Source organism: Camelus ferus, chromosome 10 (genome assembly GCF_009834535.1).
Source record: "Camelus ferus isolate YT-003-E chromosome 10, BCGSAC_Cfer_1.0, whole genome shotgun sequence".
In the NCBI taxonomy this organism is placed as follows: Eukaryota; Metazoa; Chordata; class Mammalia; order Artiodactyla; family Camelidae; genus Camelus; species Camelus ferus.
The window spans coordinates 56683994-56697950 of NC_045705.1; positions in this window are offsets into that span (position 1 = coordinate 56683994).

A 13957-nucleotide genomic window follows, 5' to 3' on the forward strand; every position below is an offset into this window, starting at 1 on the left:
TGTCTGGGCAGAACAAAGGCTGTGTAAGGGGGAACTTCCCCCTGGCTACCCTGAGCCAGGACACTGGTCTCTCCCTGCCCCTGGACTCCAGCTGAAACATTGCAGGCCCAAGACCTAAGAAGAGGCAGAGTTTACACTATAGGCTCCCTGGTTCACAGGCTTTTGATCTTGGATTGGAAGTACAACATTTACTCTCCTGGGTCTCCAGCTCGACAGCTGTAGGTTCAGAATTCTTGGACACTAATTGTATAAGACAGTTCCTTACAATAGTTTTTATAAAGACGGAGAAGATGGCAGAGTAGAAGGACGTTTGCAGGTCACCCTCTCCCACAAATACACCAAGACCCACATCTACAGACCCACTCAGCCAACCAGAGCACCTGTGGAACTCGGACAGAACATCGCCCTCTTCAAAAGATAAAGACGCCAAAAATCTGGTAGGAGAAAAGGAAAAAAGAAAGAACAAAAGGCAAAGGAGCGCGGGACGGGTCCCGCGGGGAGGGAGTGGCAAAGGAGGACTGGCGCTCGCTTGCTGGGTCTCCCCTCTCCAACTGAGAGGCCAGCAGGACGGAGGGGGAGCCTCCGAGGCTCGGATCTGTACAGAGCAGCCCTTGACTAACAGAACTAAGTTAAACGGCACAGAGCGTCCCCCCGACACCCAGCCTGAGACGCGGGCCGGCAGCGGCGGGCAGGGCCAGGCTGCACAAGCCGGGCGGAGGACGGGAGGGGCTGCATGGAGGCAGCCCCGGGGGAACGCAAGGGGCTGCGCGCCGTGGCTGTGGGTGCACAGGGCAGAACAACCTGGGCCCTCCATAAAACAGCAAGGTTGATGTGCTCTCGAGGGAAGGGTGCACACCCCCATCTCTGAAAACCCGCGGAAAGTTTTCGGGGGAAGAGAGGCGGGGCTCAGGCACAGCCACCATATCCTCCGCGCTGAGCACTCCGGCGGGGGCGGGGGCGAAACCTGCATCCGCACCGAAGGGCTTAGCAGCCTCAAAGGCCAGACTGAGACTGGCCTGCAGCCCGGGGCAGATAGCATCCTTCCATCCTGGTCCCTCAGAGAACTTGCTCCACAAAGACAAACAAGGAGCTGGGTTTTGGCTCGGAGCAGGGACAGGGCTGTCCCTCGGTCTTCCCGGAGCCCACCTGTGGAGCGCCGACCAGGGCGGAGCGCCGACCAGGGCGGAGCGCGCAGCCGCACAGAGCAGCTGAGGTACCAGCGGCGGCACAGGTAGGGCGAGAGCGGCCCCCCGCCTTTCTGGCAGGAACACAGCCCCTGACCGAGGTGCTGGGAGGGGGCACGACCCGCCCTCCTACCCTGCCAGTCTGCAACATCTGACTGCGGCATCTGGAGGGGCAGCGACCCGCCCACCCACAGCAGAGAGCTGCACCTGACCCAGTGTTAGGAGGAGGCGCGATCTGCTTGCCGACAGGTGCTGGGAGCAGCACAGAAGAGGGCGCCAACGGAGGGCCTCTGAAAACAGCAAGCTGAGCTTCCAAAGCAGGACGAAGACAGAAAGACTTCACATTAAAAGCACACAGACTCCAGGAGAACACCGACAAACACCTCCCCCCCTTTTTTTTTTAAATCTGTTTTTACCTGTTCTATTTTCTATTACTCTCTTAATCTTTACTTCTTAATTCATTTCTATTTCTCTTGGGTTTTGATGTCCTGCTATTGATTAGACACAGGTTTCAAATACATCTATACATCTCCCCCCCCTTTTTTGTAAAGGTTTCAAAAGGACGTCTCAACCCAATTAATACTCTGCTTCAACTCACTCTTCTATTATTCATTATACACTGTTTTCAAACCCTCTTTCTCCCTTCTTTTAAAATTCTCTATTTTTTTTTCTTTTTTCCCTAAGTTCTATTCATAAATAGGCATCAGATAGATAAAATCCTTAAGGACCAAAATAAACAACTGATACTCCATAAACCACAGTGCCAAAGAGGTATGAGCAAGATGAAGAAGCAGAAAAACCTTTCCCAATTAAAAGAACAAGAGAAATCCCCTGAGAGAAAGATCAACGAAATAGACATCGATAGCCTACTAGATCAAGATTTCAAAAAAGGAGTGATCGAATTGCTGAAGAAATTAAAAGAGATAGTGTTTAGAGATATAAAATATGTCAAAAATGAAATTGAAGCTATAAAGAAGAGCCAAGTAGAATGGGTAAACTCATTGACAGAGATGAGGAAGGATCTAATAGCTGTGCAAAGCCGACTAGACAATGCAGAGGAACGAATTAGTGATCTAGAAGACAGGGCAATAGAAAGCACCCATTCAGAAGAACTACAAGAGAAGCAAATAAAAAATAATGAAAATAGCATAAGGGACCTATGGGATAATATAAAGCGTCCCATCTTCGCATAATAGGGGTCCCAGAAGGAGAAGAAACATCAAAGGGGATTGAAAAGGTTTTTGAAGAAATCATGACTGAAAACTTCCCAAACTTAAAGAAGGAATCAGATATCCAAGTACAGGAAGCTCAGAGGGTCCCAAACAGGAAGAACCCAAATAGACCCACACCAAGACATATCATAATCAAGATGGCCAGAGTCAAGGATAAAGAAATGATTCTAAAGGCAGCAAGAGAAAAGCAAAGAGTAAGTTACAAGGGAACCCCCATAAGGCTCTCAGCTGATTTCTCTACACAAACATTACAGGCCAGAAGGGAGTGGCAAGATATATTCAAAGCCCTGAATGAAAAAAAGATGCAGCCTAGGATCTTTTATCCAGCAAGTCTATCCTTGCGGATAGAAGGAGAAATAAAGAGTTTCACAGACCAAAAAAAAAAAAGCTGCAGGAGTTTAGCAACACTAAACCCATGCTAAAAGAAATATTGAAAGGGCTATTCTAAATAGAAAAGCAGCAGGATGCTACAGAAATGAGAAACACACAACTGGAAAGGTGATAACTCATGAATTACAAATAAAGTAAACATGAAATTATAAAAGACATACAAATCACTGAGAGTGGGAGAGGGAGGCAGGGAAATATAGAATATTTTTTTCTTTCTTTTTTAAATTTTTTTAACAGTAGGATGGGTTTGAGATCATGTTACTATCAGTTTAATAAAAACAGTTATAGTAATGGGTTGACAGATTTACAAAAAAGGGTAACCACAAGCCAAAAATTTACAAAGGAGTCACAAAAATTAAATAAAATCCATGATAATACAAAGGAAAATTACCAAACCACAAAAGGAAGAAGAAAGGAACAAAGAGGATATACCAATTCAGCTGCAAAGATAAGTTCAAAATGGCAATAAACACACATCTATCATTAATTACTGTAAATGTTAATGGACTAAATGCTCCAGTCAAAAGACACAGAGTGGCAGACTGGATAATAAAGCAAGAACCTTCAATATGCTGCATACAAGAGACCCACTTTAAGGAGAAGGACACATATAGATTGAGAGTGAAAGGATGGAAAAGGATATTCCATGCAAATGGAAAAGCCAAAAAAGCAGGTGTTGCAGTACTGATTTCAGACAAAATAGACTTTAAAACAAAGGCCATAAAGAAAGATAAAGAAGGACATTTTATAATGATTAAAGGAGTGATACAAGATGAGGATATTACACTCGTTAATATATATGCACCCAATATAGGAGCACCTAAGTACATACAAGAATTACTAACAGAGATAAAGGGGGATATTGATGGGAATACAATCATAGTTGGAGATTTTAACACTGCATTAACATCACTAGACAGATCTTCCAGACAGAAGATAAACAAGGCAACAGAGAAATTAAATACTACAATAGAAAAACTAGATTTGGTGGATATTTTCAGAGCATTACACCCCCAAAAAATAGGATATACATTCTTTTCAAGTGCACATGGAACATTTTCCAGGATCGATCATGTACTTGGGCACAAAAGAAACCTCAACAATTTTAAGAAGATAGAAATTATCTCAAGCATCTTTACTGACTACAATGCCATGAAACTGGAAATCAACAACAGAGAAACAAAGGAGAAAAAAAGGAAAGCATGGAGATTAAACAATATATTATTGAAAAAACAATGGATCAATGAGGAAATCAAAGCTGAAATTAAAAAATACCTTGAGACAAATGATAATGAAAGCACAACCACTCAAAACCTATGGGACACAGCAAAGGCAGTGCTAAGAGGGAAGTTTATAGCGATACAGGCCTTCCTCAAAAAAGAAGAACAATCTCAAATAAACAATTTAACCCACTACCTGAATGAATTAGAAAAAGAAGAACAAAAAGCCCCAAAAAGCAGCAGAAGGAAGGAAATAATAAAGATCAGAGAGGAATTAAATACAATAGAGATTAACAAGACCATAGAAAAAATCAACCAAGCCAAAAGCTGGTTTTTTGAAAAAGTAAATAAAATCGACAAACCTCTGGCCAAACTCACAAAGAAGAAAAAAGAGAGAGCACAAATTAGCAAAATAAGAAAGGAAAATGGAGAAATTACAACAAACAAAATAGAAATACAGAATATCATACGAGAATATTATGAAAAACTATATGGAACCAAACTGGATAACCTAGAGGAGATGGACAAATTTCTGGAAACATACTGTCCACCAAAACTGAATCAAGAAGAATCTGAACACTTGAACAATCCGATCACTAGAAAGGAAATAGAAATAGCAATTAAAAACCTCCCTACAAATAAAAGTCCAGGACCGGACGGCTTCACCGGGGAATTCTACCAAACATACAAGAAGAACTCATACCAGTCCTTCTCAAACTCTTCCAGACGATTGAAAAGGAGGGAATACTCCCAAACTCATTCTATGAAGCCACCATCACCCTGATACCAAAACCAGGCAAAGACACTACAAAAAAAGAGAATTATAGGCCAATATCACTGATGAACATAGACACCAAAATCCTCACCAAAATTTTAGCAAATAGAATCCAACAACACATAAAAAAGATTATACATCATGACCAAGTGGGGTTCATCCCAGGGACACAAGGCTGGTTCAACATATGCAAATCAACCAGTGTAATACATCACATCAACAAGAGAAAGGACAAAAACCACATGATCATCTCAATCGATGCAGAAAAAGCATTTGATAAAATTCAACACCCATTTATGATAAAAACTCTCACCAAAGTGGGTATATAGGGAACATATCTCAACATAATAAAAGCTATATATGACAAACCTACAGCCAGCATAGTACTCAATGGTGAAAAACTCAACAGCTTCCCACTAAAATCTGGGACAAGACAAGGATGCCCACTATCACCACTCCTATTCAACATAGTCCTGGAAGTCCTAGCCACAGCAGTCAGGCAAGAGAAAGAAATAAAAGGGATCCAAATTGGAAAAGAAGAGGTAAAAGTGTCAATATATGCTGATGACATGTTACTATATATAGAAAACCCTAAAAGGTCCACACAAAAGCTACTAGAGCTGATTGAAGAATTCAGCAAGGTAGCAGGTTACAAAATTAACGTTCAAAAATCAGTTGCATTTCTTTACACTAACGATAAATCAACAGAAGAAGAAAGTAAAGAAACAATCCCCTTTAAAATAGCACCCAAAGTAATAAAATATCTGGGAATAAATCTAACCAAGGAAGTGAAAGAATTATACACAGAAAACTATAAACCATTGATGAAGGAAATTAAAGAAGACTTTAAAAAATGGAAAGATATTCCATGCTCTTGGATTGGAAGAATCAATATTGTTAAAATGGTCACACTGCCCAAGGCAATCTACAGATTTAATGCAATCCCTATCCAATTACCCAGGACATATTTCACACAACTAGAAAAAATCATAATAAAATTCATATGGAGCCATCAAAGACCTAGAATTGCCAAAGCATTACTGAAGAGAAAGAAAGAGGCTGGAGGAATAACTCTCCCAGACTTCAGACAATACTATAGAGCTACAGTCATCAAGACAGCATGGTATTGGTACCAAAACAGACATATAGACCAATGGAACAGAATAGAGAGCCCAGAAATGAACCCACAAACTTTTGGTCAACTCATCTTTGACAAAGGAGGCAAGAATATACATTGGAATAAAGACAGTCTCTTCAGCAAATGGTGTTGGGAAAACTGGACAGCAGCATGTAAAACAATGAAGCTAGAACACTCCCTTACACCATATACAAAAATCAACTCAAAATGGATTAAAGACTTAAACATAAGACAAGATACAATAAAACTCCTAGAGGAAAACATAGGCAAAACATTATCTGACATACATTTAAAAAATTTTCTCCTAGAAGAAATAAAAGCAAGAATAAACAAATGGGACCTAATGAAACTTACAAGCTTCTGCACAGCAAAGGAAACCAGAAATAAAACAAGAAGAAAACCTATGGAATGGGAGAAAATTTTTGCAAGTGAAACCGACAAAGGCTTGATCTCCAGAATATATAAGCAGCTCATACGACTCAATAAGAAAAAAATAAACAACCCAATCCAAAAATGGGCAGAAGACCTAAACAAGCAATTCTCCAAGGAAGACATACAAATGATCAAAAAGCACATGAAAAAATGCTCAATATCACTAATTATCAGAGAAATGCAAATCAAAACTACAATGAGGTATCACCTAACACCAGTCAGAATGGCCGTCATTCAAAAATCCACAAATGACAAATGCTGGAGAGGCTGTGGAGAAAGGGGAACCCTCCTACACTGCTGGTGGGAATGCAGTTTGGTGCAGCCACTATGGAAAACAGTGTGGAGATTCCTCAAAAGACTAGGAATAGACTTACCATATGACCCAGGAATCTCACTCCTGGGCTTGTATCCAGAAGGAAATCTACTTCAGGATGACACCTGCACCCCAATGTTCATAGCAGCACTATTTACAATAGCCAAAACATGAAAATAGCCTAAATGTCCACCAATAAGTAACTGGATAAAGAAGATGTGGTATATTTATACAATGGAATACTACTCAGCCATAAAAACCGACAACATAATGCCATTTGCAGCAACATGGATGCTCCTGGAGAATGTCATTCTAAGTGAAGTAAGCCAGAAAGAGAAAGAAAAATACCATATGAGATCGCTTATATGTGGAATCTAAAAAACAAAAACAAAAACAAACAAACAAAAACAAAGCGTAAATAAAGGACAGAAATAGACTCACAGACAGAGAATACAGACTTGTGGTTACCAGTGGGGTGGAGGGTGGGAAGGGATAGACTGGGATTTCAAAATTGTAGAATAGACTACACTGTATAGCACAGGGAAATATACACAAAATGTTATGATAACTCACAGAGAAAAAAATGTGACAATGAGTGTGTATATGTCCATGAATAACTGAAAAATTGTGCTGAACACTGGAATTTGACACAACATTGTAAAATGATTATAAATCAATAAAAAGTGTTTAAAAAAATAGCTTTTATATACACACCCATTTGCCCTGCTTCCCTGGAGAACTGAGTGATACACACTCTCTTAACTACTCTAACTTGCACGTCCACACAGAGCCCTTTCTGTTCTCCATGTCTGTTCCTGGACTCTCAATCCAGGTTAAACCCCTGTAACCCAGAATACCCACTGCGTTTAGGCTTGCAACTTTTGATTCCTTTTTCATTCTCTTTATTACTAGTTTGGTGGAGAAAGAAGTGGGAGGAGTACTGTCAATTTTTCTGACACTTAAGTTTAGCTGTTTGTTTTCTTTAAAAAGGTTGGCAGTTTAAGCTTATGCCTTAAACATACTATGTATGTTATCCAAATACTGGATTTGTTCTTTGGTTTCTAGTCCTCTCTTCCTGTCACTTTGTAAATTCAGCTTATGGTAAGGGAATCACCCACTGAGTCCAAGCACGAACATAGGATGCAGTCTTCCTATTATCCCTGCCAAGGAGTTTCATCCAACACAGGCTTCTGTAATAGGGACACACTGTCCTTGAAGTAGTTCAACCTAAGCTGGACGGGATTTAGCCAGCATTTGAGACAAGTACCTACAAGGTAGGAAGAGTTCCCACAGCATCTTAGTCACAGGTGAGAGTGTGGGAAGTGATGGAACTGGGACTGATTGATAAACACTGCCTGGAAACAAATGGCTTAGTTACTGGCAGAGGCGAGCACCTCTGGGAGGTTGTGGGATTTAAAAACGTATTAGAGGTTGGGACACATTCTTATGATTTACATGTGATCAGATTCCAGGTTAGAGAGAGCACTGCGCCATCATTAGTTAACTTAGAAAATAGGATATCTGAGGTTTGTCCCCAGAAAACAGACATAAATCATGATCACTGAGTATGCTGTGTTACAACAACTTGAAGGACTGAAGCTAAAGTATAAGAAGGGGAAAAGTTACCCTTACCTCCCAGGATAAGGGAGAGTCTGGAGCAAAGAAGTTTTCCTAGGGTTAGAAGCCTCCCTTTAGACCGTAGACTGAATGGACAGCCATACATTCCAGGGCTTTTAGTCTCACGTGGTGAATAAAGCTAGAGACTTCATTCAGGCTTTTTAGGAGTTGGTGGATGAAATAATTTTACCAGATCTTCATCTTTTTTTTTAATCAATTTTAAGTCAAGATTATGTTTTCAGAGTTTAACCATTTAAAAAAAAATCAACTAAGTTTGTGATCCAGAGGGCAGTGGTTGAGATATGGGACTTTAAAGTATCCAGAACTATGCACAAAAAAGGCAGCATTATGCCAGTTGGTCCAAGTTGTTTAATGTTGTTTTGAAAGCCTTTCAGGAATAATGAAACTAATCACCACTAGCCTAAATATGAAAGCAGTGACTGGTGCCTGTGAAATACTTACGTCACTGTAAGGACCATCGTATTACTCAGATGGTCGACCGCACCGGAAGGACCAGCCTGATTTACAACTTGTATTAAGCTCAATAGTTAAGATGAAAGAATTCACACCTGGGGACAGGCGTGTGGGAGAAACCCTGTTCCTTGTTCTTTTCCCCTGTCCCCATGAGAACTTCTGCTCTATTTCCCCAAAAATGGACGATGCTGGTCTCCTGGTCTTCTTCCTCCCCAGGAGACAAAAAAAGACATTTAGATTGTGCATTCAAGTTAATACTCCATTCTGATCTGGTTGTTTGCATTTTTTCAATTGGTGAGGATAACTGCAGAAGGGAAGAAAGTTGTTTGGTAATTTGGGAGAACTGATAACATCTATTCCCATCTGTTTAGAGAGAAACTCCGAAGTGACCGTGCACAGCACTCACGAAACCTGAGCTGTTTGCTGACTACATCTGTCCTTCTCAGGCTACAGAGCACAGTGAGCTTGGAGCAGAGACTGCTTTGCTGCAGTGCCAAGTGGTAGAAAAATCACAGGATCCTGAGATAATCCCATCAAGAGCCATCCCGGCCTGAAACAGAAGAATCTTTGTGCGACACTGGATCCAGATCAGCTCTCTAAGAGGTAAGCTGCAGGTGAGGACAATCTAACCCTGCCGGGTCAGCAGTTTCATCAGCAAATGTTGAAAGGTATTTGTGAGCCTCTGCATGAATATTGAGGCAGTGGTGTCAGAATTTACGAGAAGATTACGGATCTTCTGAAATTAGGGAGGACAAACCTCAGCCCTCAAACATTAACTTTTCATGAACTTCAAGGAAAAAACTTGTGATCTCTTGTTGCTGAATGAGGATTTAATCCTGTGGGAAGGCAGAGCAGAAGGCCAACTGGGTGCATAACTAGATTCCTTAACCATGTCATTCCTCCTGATCCAATTCATCCTATGAATTCTGTCAGCTAACTTCTGTGAGCTGGTTCTATTTTCCTGCTGACTGGCAGAGTAACCACCACATTGTCAGTGATACAACACAGCACTGCTTCCTGAGGTACAAGGATCCTTGGGCTTTTTCTAAGCCTCCACTATCACATCAAGAAAGTCCAGACTGCTTAGTGTGGCCCGGTCCCTCAGGGAGAGGGTGGCTACCTCAGAACGTCCTCAGCCTGAGTCCCGGCTCGAACTGAGTGCTGCCCACACTGTCACCTGGGACACGGTTAGTATCATCCTTGACTTGCAACCCACAACATCCAGGTGGTCTCACATTCTGCTCCCTTGATGAGTGTTCTGGGCCTCAATATATTGGAGTATCTTCTGCTGCTAGAACGTTTTAGCCATTGGTCGTATAAACGTGAACACGTTCTCACAGTATAACATAGTCTAACAGGAGAAAAAGGCCGCATAAAGACATGACTTCAAGCATGATTCCTCTAAGACATATCTGAGCTAATGATCAAGTGATGAAGGACATAACCACACTTAAAGCCATCTACCAAACTGAAGGAACTGGAAATGTAAAGATATTGAGAGAAGAGTTTGGTATTCCCCAGGAAAAAAGGTGGCATAGTGAACTGTGGGAGTTAAGAACTGGGGTTCCTAAGTGATAGTTACATTCCTTTCTCCTGTAAGTACTGAGACAATTAAGACCTGGGAGCCAAGTAAATATTTTAGTGCCTGACATCAGTTTAACACTTCTCAGCTCTTCAGGTTTCTTTGCTGCCTTAGTTTCCATTAACCACCTTACAGTAGAAGTGTATTACCCTGATTTTTACAGGCAAGGAAATACTGAGGAACAGAGAGGTTAAGCAGTTTCAGAGGACACACAGGTAATAAGTCATGTATCAAAACGCAGGTAGTGTGACATCAGAATCCCATGCTTTTAACACACACTGTATTTCATCACCACAGGAATGAAAATATTGGTTTGGCTAATTAAACTGGAATGGAGTATGGGACCAAGATCTAAAGCCGTCATTACTTGCTCGCTTCACAATACAAGGTGGTATTTTGATGGACTGAGGAGACACTAACCAGCTTCACGAAGAAACACCTATTTTTCACCTGCGGGCTGCAGCGAGCCACAGGATTAGAGACGGTTACTCGGTAGAATGGGGGCAAGTAGTATTTGGTGTTTGCAATCTCCACTCAACAGATGATACGCATCCCTTGTGCCGGGCCAGGGAGATACGGAGAGAGAAGGGTCAGCAGTTCCTTCTAATACTGCCCCCCCTCAGGGGAGTAAAGTTCCTTCACGGAACCAGGGAGATTGGGCGCCCTTCTCACATTGCTGAAGCAGCAGGAGCCAGCAGGAGCAGGATTCCTATGCCACAACACCAGGAGTTTTTTGACTCTGGAAACTGTAGATTGTTAATCCAAGTTCCAGTTTCAGGAACCAAACTGTAAGGTTTTAAAGGAACCTGGATAAATCCGAATATTGTCTCTTGAGATCAAGGATACGGAAGCTTTTTGAATGTCAGGCAGTCATTGGTGGGGTGACGACTCCTTGTAAGAGGTACTCTGTCAGAGGGATGGATGTTCACGACTTGTTATTTGACAGTCATGTTAGAGCGATAGTTTAAGAAGATGCATTAGCTGGTGATCATTGAAGAAGAGATGTTACAAATTTTGCCGACCAAGAAACGAGTCTAACAGCAGGTAGAAGGAAAAAGCATGTACTGAGGTAGCATTAAGTCCCCACGGACACACATCCCCCTACTCTTATGGCTGTTGATGCCACCACCTCTGTGAAGAACTTGGAGTTAAGGCAGCCAACCTGAAGTCTGCTTACAGGAACAGGAAGGAAACAAGGTGATAGTGTGCATCGTGAGTTTTATCAACTATTACAATTCAGTATAGCCTGAAACCAAGCACTTTTGAAGGTGGGTTAGGGAGAATGGGTTCAGGAAAGTCTTTCAAACCACAATCGTAAGGAATGTAGGAAATGCAGGTATCCAACTGCAGAAAGGCCTTCAGTATAACTTATGTGCAGTGAGTCCGCACCTCCCTATTCCCCAAAAGAATTGCTTCCTATTTAGGTCAACTCAAGAGAATTCTTGATATCACCATAGGACATGCAAACCCTGGAGAAGCCCCACGTGGTGGGGCTTGGAATCCTCAGTGACAACACAGCAAATGAGACAACTGAAGAAGCTTTAAAGACGGCTTTACAGCACCCCGAGGTGAATCCGGCTCAGGAGTTATCACATGACCAGGAACAAAAAGCTCCCAGGTGACCTGAGTAGTCTTCAGCTGGGAGAACATCTACTCAGGGACACAAATCTGGTGAACACCTTCAAACCAGCAACCTTTAGTTTCTTTGGGCTCGTTTTAGGATTTTAGTCCCAGATACTGTTAGCAAAACAGGAAGTAGGAAGCTCCCAGTGGGATCTAATGTCTTGTCTGCATGCCAGCTGAAGATACATGTTAGGCTGAGCAGCAACTCCTGCTCCCATAGCACTGCTGCATTCTGTAAGGGGAGCCCCTGAGGCCACAAACACCTACTTCACCCTATTACAAGGAGCACCTTCTCCTGCACCTGGCAGGTCCCCTTCCTTGTCCCTGCTCCAAGCTCCCTCCCCACCCTTTGATCCAGGCTTTGACCACCGCCCTTCCCCCCTCCAATATGGCAGCTGCCACTCCCACACTAATTGGCATCATTAGTGGGTTGTTGGTCTGCCCCACGACATCTTTAAGTTAACAATTCTGTTAAGTTCATAGGAAACAGGATCCTAAGATATTCTGCTTCACGTTGTGATGGCTCATGAGAGGAATAAGCGTCTATTCTGCATAGACGATACGCTCTGGAAAGTCAGCCACAGGTGAGGCTATTTAAGCCTGCGGGTTAAGTCTCATTAAGTGATGAACAGCATCTGTGAGCTTCCGAATTAACGACATAGCTCAGCCCTCAGCAGCAACTACTCATGCACTAAGGAGAAAACTTTCCATCTCCTTTAAGCAATAGACAAAGGAGTCCTATAGGAAGTAAACTTAGATTTCACTTATCAACAGTGTCTCAAAGCATTTCATAGCTTCTCCTGTATGTCAGGAGTCCTCCATTCTGCGAGGACAGAAGTAGCAGGAGGGAAGAAGGAAAGTTTCTAGATCAGTGTCACCATCCCATTTACTAATTCAGTTCCAACCCCCAGCCCATGTACACGACAGGGATCTTGTTCAAGTCAGTTGTGAGGTCAAGGAGAGGCTCAGCTGCAGGCTGGGGAGCAGCAGCAAACCCTACCAGAAAACAGCTCTGAGGTGGAGATTCTTGAACTCAAGGATCTGTAGTTTGAACATAAAGTATGGAAGGGAACTCCTGGGTCTGGGGACCCTAAAGAAAGTTTCAGACTGTCATTTCAGCAGTATTGTTATGATTAACTCTAGTCTAAAATCCTAGGGCCATAGAAGATAAAGGCTACTTCAGACAGAATTAAAGAATTTAAGGACTGTTAAGAGCTAGGGGCCAAGAAAGTGCACGAGAGGAACCAGGTGCTTCTATGAGGAGGAAAACGCTAAGTCCCAAGCCTGAGGGGTAAAGAGGGAGAGCTCAACAGCAGAAAGGAGAGGGCATCATGGGGGTGCAGTCCATTTCCCTGTGAAAGTCATTCCTGGTCTTGTGTTGTGTCCCCCAAGTTCCAGCAAGACAAATGGAATCAGAATCAATACCCAATTTCAAGCTTCCTGATTAAGAGACATGGAGAGAAACACCAAAATTAAATTAGGCCAACAGCCCTCGTGTCCCGAAAAAGCCTTGAAAACTGGATCTCAGACAAGGCAAAAAGGTCTAGATGCAAAATGGAGTAGACACCGAGTCCTTCCTGGAAGGTTTGGGTGGCTCTGGGGCAGAAGCTAACCATAAAGCAAGCGTAGTGAAGGCACCAGGAAGACAGTGGGCTGTATGCAGTTTTCCTCTGATGTGAGATACTGAAGAGTCAGGAGAGCCCACAAGCCACCCTTGTCAGGGACAGTGAGGCTAATTTTAAGAGACTACGCAAGAGTTAGAAACAAAGCTTGACCCAACCACAGAAGGTCCTTCTTGCAGACTTTCGTTGTAAGGGGCTCTAGATGGAGCGTCAGAAACGCCCTTCCCAATGGAAGCAGCGTTGGTGCTCACAGCTCTGCCCCTTAGCTAGCATCATCTTGGAGAACTATTTCCCACCCCAGGTTTTCCAAGAGCCCAAAGGAGCCAAGTAAAGGCAGCAGGTATAGGAGGAGAGA